The sequence below is a fragment of the Gigantopelta aegis genome, chromosome 4 (genome assembly GCF_016097555.1).
Source record: "Gigantopelta aegis isolate Gae_Host chromosome 4, Gae_host_genome, whole genome shotgun sequence".
NCBI classification, from domain to species: domain Eukaryota; kingdom Metazoa; phylum Mollusca; class Gastropoda; order Neomphalida; family Peltospiridae; genus Gigantopelta; species Gigantopelta aegis.
The window spans coordinates 89,853,934-89,865,306 of NC_054702.1; positions in this window are offsets into that span (position 1 = coordinate 89,853,934).

The following is an 11,373-nucleotide window of genomic DNA, read 5'->3' on the forward strand; positions in this document are numbered from 1 at the left end:
AAAACACTGCTGCCGCACCATCTCGATCCCTACTTGATCCGCCCTGGGTTCGTTTCATTTCATTTTATTTCATTTTTTAATCTAAAGTTAATGGAATGCTCGTTATGCAATTCCTGCTTCTTTTGTTTATCGTTCCAAATTAAAATCACTATCAATATTTCCTTAAGTGATTTCCTCAGTAATCCATGCTTAGAGATGAGGTAAGAGAGACTATTTAAATGTACGTTAAGCAAGTTTGATCGTCTGATAGTTTCCGCGCTGCGGTGCAAAATGTCGTCTGCAACGACACGAGGGAAATATCGTCTGCAACCGGGGCGTCTAGCCGCCTCGCACACCTGATCACACCTACAACAACAGAGCAAACGTTGTATTATTCAGCGAAAGACAAACACACACAGCAACATGCGATTGATAACCCCGCCATGACAAGGTTAGCCCTTTTTTCTTTTTCAAGACTTGATAACCTTATTATCATCCCTTTTTCATATGCTTGAATGTTATTTCTATGTGTCTTAGTTGTAAGAGTGTTATAATTACCCTTTTCTCTAATTACCGCAAAACTAAAAAAGGACATGCTCAGTGAATAAAATGATTAACGTATCAGTCTTCTAGTATGAAATGGTTACCTAGATGAAAACTATATGTTCATTCATTCATTCATTCATTATTAATCTATTCATGCATTCATTCATGCAATGATTCATTGATTTATTCAGCACATATTCATTCACGGGGCTGGACGTAAAGCGCTCTCATGACAAGCGGTCAGTCTGGGATCGATCCCTGTTTGTGGGCCAATTGGGCTATTTCTCGTTCCAGCCAGTGCTCCACAACTGGTATAACAAAGCTCGTGGTATATACTATCCTGAATGTGGGATGCTGCATATAAAATATCCTTTACTACTAATCGGAAAAAATTGCCCATTGCATAGCGGCAGCGGTTTTCCTCTCTCATTATCTGTGTGGTCCTTAACCATATGTCCGACACCATATAACCTAAATTAAAATGTTTTGAGTGTGTGTCTTTAAATAAAACATTCCTTTTCGTTTTTATTCATTCACTTACCGGCATCGGTGGCGTCATGGTTAGGCCATCGGTCTACAGGCTGGTAGGTACTGGGTTCGGATCCCAGTCGAGGCATGGGATTTTTAATCCAGATACCGACTCCAAACCCTGAGTGAGTGCTCCGCAAGGCTCAATGGGTAGGTGTAAACCACTTGCACCGACCAGTGATCCATAACTGGTTCAACAAAGGCCATGGTTTATGCTATCCTGCCTGTGGGAAGCGCAAATAAAAGATCTCTTGCTGCCTGTCGTAAAAGAGTAGCCTATGTGGCGACAGCGGGTTTCCTCTAAAAAACAGTGTCAGAATGACCATATGTTTGACGTCCAATAGCCGATGATAAGATAAAAAATCAATGTGCTCTAGTGGCGTCGTTAAATAAAACAAACTTCTTATTCATTCACTTTTAAAAAATCAATTTAGTTATTTTCATGCTTATATCCAATTAAGATTCAAGCACGCTATCCTGAGCACACACACCTCGGCTATTGTTAAACCCGCTCTGGGTGGGAGCCGGTACCGGGTGTTGAAGCCAGTACCTGCCAGCCTTAAGTCCGATGGATTAACCACTACACCACCGAGGCCGGTACTCACTCACTCACTCACTCATTCACTCACTCATTTATTTATTCGTTCACCAATTCATTCATTTACAGTCATAAGTGTATCTTATGATATTTGTGTATGTATACATTTTTTGTTTTACATATATGTTGTAATTACAACCAGATTTTATGTGTATGTAGACTAATTATGTATTTAATAACTATGTGAATGTAAGATCAAATAAAAATGAAACAAAACATTCATTCATTCAATATAAATTTTCTATACATTAGTTATGCTGTAACGCCACATTTGTTTGTATTAACCTGGACGTTTGTTGCAAGTAGTTAAAATGGGCTTTCTTTCTTTCCTTTTTTTCCTTTTTTTGTGTGCTATTTTTCTTTTTCTGTTTGTTTTAACTGATGGTTGGAATCAATTCGCATTAGATCTGGCAGCAGCGACATCAGCATCTGTCTCTTGGTTGATATTCAGATTGAAGTATTTTGTATTAAGGATATTAATAGCCATTGTTTTGCTTGGGAGACTAAAAATGTTTGGTTAAGGCCATAATCAAATAAATGTTAGATTTTCATCCTTTTGTTTCAAAGTGAGGGCGACGGGTGAAATTTTAGTTTTTAGTTTTCTTTCATATCTTGTACACAATTTTGTTTGGAAACCAACCAACCCGCCCTCCAAAAAACAAAACAAAACAAAACAACAACAACAAACCCACAACCCTCCCCCACAAAACAAACAACAACAAACAAACAAAATAAACTTTTATATATATATATTAAAGGTCTAGGTCATAAGATAATTTGGTTAAAGTCTGCATTATATTTTCTTGCAATCTTGGGATTATAGTGGTCATTATTTGCAAAGCGTATGTACGCACAATATGGATGAAATAATGTAGGAAAAAAAACAGAAAGGAAAAGAGTATCATTTTCATTTCAACTTATTTTCGTGCTTATATCCAATTAAGGTTCAAGCACGCTGTCCTGGGCACACACACCTCACCTATCTGGGCTGTCTGTCCAGGACAGTGGGTTAGTTGTTAATTGTTAGTTAGTGAGAGAGAAGAGGGCGTAGTGACCTTACACCTACCCATTGTTAAAACTCGCTCTAGGTGGGAGCCACTACCGGGCTGCGAACCCATTACCTATCAGCCTTATGTTCCGATGGCTTAACCACGACGCCACCGAGGTCGGTAAAAGTGTGTCAACCTACTAATCCCACGAATTACGTGACTTGAACTAGTCCATGTATATTTTCCCTATTAGCTAGCGCTCGTTATCTAAAAACCAACGAAGTCAGTTTTTTTCTGATTTATTCACACGTAGCCATAATTCAGTTAACAAAATACAACAAGTGAGATATAACGATTATTTATCTTGCTACATAAAGTACTATTCTGCCATGGGCGTATGGGGATTCTTTGATTTAGGGGGGGGCTGGAGGGGTTGATTTGCCCGAAATTTGCCCGAATTTCCCCCACTGTTTTGCCCGAATTTGCAATTGCCCCCCCCCCCCCGTCCCCCCCCCCCGGGTCGTACGCCCATGTATTCTGTACTAATTAAATATAAATATTTTCATTTATAAATATTTATAAACATTTTTAAAGCCTACTTGGTTTTCAGTCCATTAGCGCATTTCTGCTTTATAATTTTAGTTTAAAGGATCCTACTTTCCTCCACATTATTACAGATCGGTCCTTATCAATGATAATACACCAACGATATGTCCAAGCGAGGTAAACAAAAAATGACAGTAAGTTTACACGAGTTGTTCCCCTTATTACACCTTCCCATCCATTATCGCTGGACCAACGCATGCGTCACTATTCAGTACATTTCAAATGTACATTTGATCATAACATAGCTAAAGTTAATAAGAAAGAAAGAAATGCTTTATTTAACGACGCACTCAACACATTTTATGTACGGTTATATGGCGTCAAATATATGGTCAAGGACCACACAAATATTGAGAGAGGAAACCCGCTGTCGCCACTTCATGGGCTACTCTTTTCGATTAGCAGCAAGGGTTCTTTTATATACACCATCCCACAGACAGGGTAGTATATACCACGGCCTTTGATATACACAGAGAGGAAAGCCACTTTCTCCTCGCATTGGGCTACGTTTTCCGATTAGCAGAAAGGGATATTTTATATGCAGCATCCACCATACAGGATAGTACATACCACAGTTACACCAGTTGTTGACTCTCTTATGCACCTCGTAGAACTCTGTTCGGCTATAGGTTCCCCTTATTACACCTTCCCATCCATTATCGCTGGACCAACGTACGCGTCACTAGTCAGTACATTTCAAATGTACATTTGATCATAACATAGCTAAAGTTAATAAGAAAGAAAGAACTGTTTTATTTAACGACGCACTCAACACATTTTTGGTACAGTTATATGGCGTCAAATATATGGTCAAGGACCACACAAATATTGAGAGAGGAAACCCGCTGTCGCCACTTCATGGGCTACTCTTTTCGATTAGCAGCAAGGGTTCTTCTATATGCACCATCCCACAGACAGGGTAGTATATACCACGGCCTTTGATATACACAGAGAGGAAAGCCGCTTTCTCCTCGCATTGGGCTACGTTTTCCGATTAGCAGCAAGGGATATTTTATATGCAGCATCCCACATACAGGATAGTACATACCACACTGTTACACCAGTTGTTGACTCTCCTATGCACCTCCTAGAACTCTGTTCGGCTATAGGTTCCCCTTATTACACCTTCCCATCCATTATCGCTGGACCAACGTACGCGTCACTAGTCAGTACATTTCAAATGTACATTTGATCATAACATAGCTAAAGTTAATAAGAAAGAAAGAAATGCTTTATTTAACGACGCACTCAACACATTTTATGTACGGTTATATGGCGTCAAATATATGGTCAAGGACCACACACATATTGAGAGAGGAAACCCGCTGTCGCCACTTCATGGGCTACTCTTTTCGATTAGCAGCAAGGGTTCTTTTATATGCACCATCCCACAGACAGGGTAGTACATACCACGGCCTTTGATATACACAGAGAGGAAAGCCGCTTTCTCCTCGCATTGGGCTACGTTTTCCGATCAGCAGAAAGGGATATTTTATATGCAGCATCCACCATACAGGATAGTACATAACACACTGTTACACCAGTTGTTGACTCTCTTATGCACCTCCTAGAACTCTGTTCGGCTATAGACAAGTCATCGCGATCCTGTTCCGCAGAAAGTGCGGTCACTAAGATTCGACAGTTGTAAGTATCTATACATGTTTTGCAGAAAATGGTCTCAATTAGTGCTCAGGGCGGGCAGACATTACTAACTATATTTGTGAAAGTGATATCAATTAATACCCACCTAAAATAAGGAATAGGAAAATCACTTCATAATGTTAAAACCCTTAGGTGTATCAAAAGAGAACGAGATCTATGAAATTATTTTCTACCATATTTACAAATGGCAAGTACATTTCGTATATAATATATTGAGTTGGAATATAATTCAGCAACCGGGAAGGGTCACACGAACCTAATTATAGAACCAGAAATGCTCTACAAATGGAGAAATCAGTATATGTTTTTATTGCGTATAGTCCAAGTCATTGCGATCTGTACAGTTTATTCATTGCGAGTTTCGTTTTCTACACTTGTGAAGAAGGAAATATTTTATTTAACGACGCACTCAACACATTTTATTTACGGTTATATGGCGTCAGACATATGGTTAAGGACCACACAAATACTGAGAGAGGAAACCCCTGTCGCCACTTAATGGGCTACTCTTTTCGATTAGCAGCAAGGGATCTTTTATATTCACCATCCCACAGACAGGGTAGTACATACCACGGCCTTTGATATACCAGTCGTGGTGCACTGGCTACATCGAGCGAACGCTTTACCACAGGGCTACGTCCCTTCCCTCTACACTTGTGAAGTCATCTCGATCCATGCCAAATGAAAAATGAAAAATGAAAACTATTTTTAGACCTCTTTAATCCGATTGTCATAAAAAAGTAGAAAGTCATTGTTTGCCTTTTGATAGGATATGATTTTACTGGAAAACATATAAGTAATTGAAGTATTATGGCGTACATGGTATTCATGTTGATTTTACTATGAGTCTGATCATGTTGATTTTACATGACCTGATCATATTGTGTTTGTACGCAAAATAACGTCCGCATTTGGAACACCTTTCTGTCTTCATGTTTCCGTTATACTTGTTCCTATGCCCTTTATATACTCTTCAAAAAAGTAGGGGAACTCTAATAAGAATTTAGAATTGCCAAAGGTATATTAGCTGTGGGGAATGGGTATATGATAATAGTGAATTCATTGGGCAAAAATTACAACCGGTAGTTCAGTATTACAGTAGGTTTTATGACCACCAAAGATCTTGAAGGACGATTGGGGTCAGAAGTGAAATTTGACTATTGACTAAAAACAAAACAGTAACAACTGTATGATCAACAGAATGAAAAAGATTGACAGAAATAATGTTCCACAGTGATTAATGGACCTTCCTGGTAATTGTCAAAATCAAATCGAGAATGACACCCCCCGCACGTGTATGGGGCAACTGCGTGATGCACGTGCAAACTATGGAATGTGTTTGGATGTGTTGATAAACAGACCTGAACGTTCTTTACTAGGATGTCTGTGGTCAAAACGTATGTTCGGTCTAATAGTTGTTCGAGACTCTCAAATTAAATGCAGAATTATTTTTATTTGGTATACAAAATACAACTAAAACAGATGTAGGTCTAGATTTTCAAATCTTGTTTTCCAAATTCTTTATTTATAAAAGCAAAGTGAAAAATTGTAGCATGGGATTATGTGTGAATGACTGGATGTATGTTTGTCTTGTTACATGTGTGTCTAGAATTTTTTATTTTTTTATTCAATTGCCAAATGTTGTATTCACAGTGTTGGTGAGACTTGTAAAGGAAGAATATTGTAAGGTGATGATTCGGGGCTCCCCAACCCTGACATGACCTATTTTCTGTGGATAATAAAGAATTTGAAGAGAAAAAAACAAACAAAAAACAAACACAAATTTAATATACTGAACACCATTGAAAACGCACCATGGTATTGTATTCAATGTTATACGTTTTAAATGAAAATGCACACAAATTGTGAACTGTAAATTCTGTAACTTATTAATTTACCATTAGGAAATTAAAATAATGAACTTTTACAACAATGCACTTTATCGATAAATCATAAAACCTTACAATCTGGAGATAGTCACCAAAACGCAACACATGTCGCACTTCTGAAAAATAACATGCAACAAGTGACTGTGCGTGCAAATTGTGATAGCTTAGATCACGGCCTATAAAAGCCACTGTAATTTTGTACTGTTCCTTTATGTGACAAAACGTTATTACAATGCCCGTATTGACACCACAAGAACGCGAAAGAGCAGCTGGGATGCATGATGCTGGATTATCAAATCGCGCTATAGCACAACGTCTTAGATGTCATCACTCAACAATATCGAGACTGTTTAGTCGTTTACAACAAACTGGGACCACTCGACATCGACCACGACCTGGCCAACAGAGGGTTACAACACCAAGACAAGATCGTTACATCATCCGCACACATTTACGTGATCGCACACAACCAGCTGCCCGCACAGCACCTACGATTCAAGGGAGACGTAGTCCAGTTACCGCAAACACTGTACGACGCCGCTTACTTGCAGCATGATTGCACGCTAGACGCCCCTACGTTGGGCCATTTCTTACATTACTACATTTGAGCAGTTGCCCCCCCCCCCCCAACCACACACACACACACCCATGCACAAGCGTCCAATTATGTTCATTGCATAAATATATAATATAAACTTAAAATGGTAAAACGGCACTCCATAGATAACAGTGACACGGCGGAAATTTCGCTGTGTCGGCTACCTTTGCACTGTTTATACTAGATATAATCAAAAGCCTATTAAATCTTACAGAGAAACAGAAACTCACGAAGTGTCGTCAAACCTAGACAAAATGTACGTAATGCTTGCAACAACAGTAATGTTTTGTTTGCACTGATACTCGTGAGTTCATGCAATCGAATCTGTGAATGTCGATTTGTTTTTTTAGTGTACACTCAGAGGTTGCATCACACCAAATCATGGGCTTCCGGACATTGTTCAGTGTATTAACAACATCGATTTGGTAACGGGCCCAGGAATTTTGATTGGGGGGGGGGGGGGGAAGAGGGGGGTCAAAAGTAAGTTTTATTATCTAACGTTAATGGAGCGCGTTGATCCTGAGAAGGGGTCGTTCAGCGCATGACGTAATGACTTGTTTTGACAGAAGATGACATGAAATTCTTGTAAATAAATAAACAGTGGTGAATCTAAGGGGTGCCTCAGCCCCCCCCCCCCCCCCTAAATTTTGTGAAAGTTATTATTTTTTTTTTTTTTAACGTTGGAGAATCCGAGGAATCCCTTCGGGAACAGTTTGTGGCATTCGGCCATATGTCATTGCTCCCACCAATACCCCTACCTCCATTAAATGGATTTTCTGGATCCGCCACTAATAAATAATTAATAATCATAATAATAGTAAACAGGAGTACCGGTGAGGTACATGATACACCCATCAATTTGATGGAAAACCATATCTATATTAATGAATATGTTACAGGTATGATTCTAATTATGTGAAATGTTTGCAATGAGATATATGAAGAGTTTGTTTTGGACCAACCACCATCCCAGGTTGTTCCTACATGTGGTATGATGGTCATGTATGCATCTGTAGTGTATGCATGATATAATCTGGACAATGATTTAATGCTATGTGCAGTAGACCGTGAAAAGTAGATCAGAGTGATCTAGTAATAGTACGCGACACACCGCCATCCCAAGTTGTTCTTACATGTGAGGTTTGATGGTCCTGTATGCATCTGTATGCAAGATATAAGTTTGTTTTAAGTTTGTTTAATTAACGACGCCACTAGAGCACATTGATTTTTTATCTTATCATCGGCTATTGGACGTCAAACATATGGTCATTCTGACACTGTTTTTTTTTAGAGGAAACCCGCTGTCACCACATAGGCTACTCTTTTACGACAGGCAGCAAGGGATCTTTTATTTGCGCTTCTCACAGGCAGGATAGCACAACCCATGGCCTTTGTTGAACCAGTTATGGGTCACTGGTCGGTGCAAGTGGTTTACACCTACCCATTCAGCCTTGCGGAACACTCACTCAGGGTTTGGAGTCGGTATCTGAATTAAAAATCCCATGCCTCGACTGGGATCCGAACCCAGTACCTACCAGCCTGTAGACCGATGGCCTAACCACGACGCCACCGAGGCCGGTCATATCCAAGATATGGTCCAGACAAGAAAAAGTTAACAGACGTACGTATGGACCTGACGGACGCACAACGCCATTCCATAATACGACCCATCTTAGATAGGCGTATAAAAATAAAAACTGGTCAAAAGGATGGCGATGGCCTGGTGCCCTTTAACCCAAACAGATCCGCGTAGTGACTGATTGTATGCGACGAATCTGTCCACTGAATTAGTTTTTGTGAAAATATTGGTATTTTTAATAACACATAGTTGTGTACGTGTGTTATCAAATTCAAAACATACGACTGGCTGGTCCTAGGTCACCAATGACAGACAAAAACAGCACGGTGGAAATCAGTTACACTGTGACGTATAGTTAACCTGGCAATCATGTGTCTGTGACGCGTAAGGCAGCTATAAGTGCAAATGGTTGTAAATATCTTTTAGTCCATAAAGATGTTAAAATTTGCTTAAGACCTGTTTTTTTTTTAGGATATGTAAGAAATATAATAATACATTCGTGTCCGTTTGATACCATTTATCTCACAACTCGTTGTTTAAAAACGTATCAAACTCGCTTTCGCTCGTTAAGTACATTTAAAAAAAACTCGTTGTGAGATAAATGGTATCTAACGGCTACTCATGTATTATTCTCTATTTAAATATTTAAATGTATGTATTTCCATTGTATGGATTTTCAGAATTGTGTATAAAATAGTATATCGACCAACCAACCAAAACTCTGTTTACGTGCTTATAGATCTATCCATTGAAGGTTCAGACACGTCCATCCCGATCGCCAACTCCGACAAATGTCGGATGTATCGATCGGGACAGAAAGGGGGTTGTTTGAATATTGTGGGAAATGTATATTGTTGTATATTTCAAATGGGGGAGGGGAGATTATATAATATGTTTGCGTCTGTCAAAAAAATATAGGAGGCTATTGCACAAATTTAGTTAATTATTGACGCGTTTCCTGAGTTTGCTGCAATTTTTACAATATTATCGACTAACGGAGACTTTTTAACGATTGTAATTACAGATCAAATATATCTTTCTGCATAAAATATTGGGGTCTGTATGTTAAACGTGATTCTGTTTTTCCAATATTTGTACTACATTAAATTTGATTTCCGGTGCCCTGGAATAATTTAGTGTTAGTATATAGCTATTATTGATTATTTAATTACTAAAGGAGACATATACATATACATTCAACCTGTTAAAATCTATTAGTTATTAATAAACGTTGATGAAGTTGAACATTTGTTGGGGATCTTTTGCCTTCATTAGTAGGTTAACCACTTACCAGACACCCAGTTTTCCTGGGTCGTAGCAATATGGCGTCAGACATATGGTTAAGGACCACACAGATTCTGAGAGAGGAAACCCGCTGTCGCCACTTCATGGACTACTCTTTTGAATTAGCAGCAAGGGATATTTTATATGCAACATCCCACAGACAGGGTAGTCCATACCACGGTCATCCATATACAGTCATTGTGCACTGGCTGGAACGAGAAATAGCCCAATGGGCCCACCGACAGTGATCGACCCCAGACCGACCGCGTATCGAGCGAACGCTTTACCACTGGTCTACGTCCCGCCTCTCTACACTTGTGAAGTCATCGCGATCCATGCCAAATGAAAAACGAAAAAGGAAAACTATTTTTAGACCTCTTTAATCCGATTGTCATAAAAAAGTAGAAAGTCATTGTTTGCCTTTTGAGGGGGATATGATTTTACTGGAAAACATATAAGTAATTGAAGTATTATGGCGTACATGATATTCCGTTGATTTTACTATGAGTCTGATCATGTTCATTTTACATGACCTGATCATATTGTGTTTGTACGCATAACAACGTCCGCATTTGGAACACCTTTCTGTCTTCATGTTTCCGTTATACTTGTTCATATGCCCGTTATATACTCCTCAAAAAAGTAGGGGAACTCTAATAAGAGTTTACAGTTGCCAAAATTGTAAGGTATATAAGGTGTGGGGAATGGTTATATGATAAAAGTGAATTAATTGGGCAAATATTACAACCGGTAGTTCAGTATTACAGTAGGTTTTATGACCACCAAAGATCTTGAAGGACGATTGGGGTCAGAAGTGAAATTTGAAAGTTGACGGTTTTTTATCAGTAAATAGCAAATTCAGACAATAAAAATGATTAAAAACGAAACAATAACAACTGTATGATCAACAGAATGAAAAAGGATTGACAGAAATAATGTTCCACAGTGATTAATGGACCTTCCTGGAAATTGTCAAAATCGAGAATGACACCCCACGCACGTGTACGGGGCAACTGCGTGATGCACGTGCAAACTATGGAATGTGGTTGGATATGTTGATAAATAGACCTGAACGTTCTTTACTAGGATGTCTGTGTTCAACACGTATGTTCGGT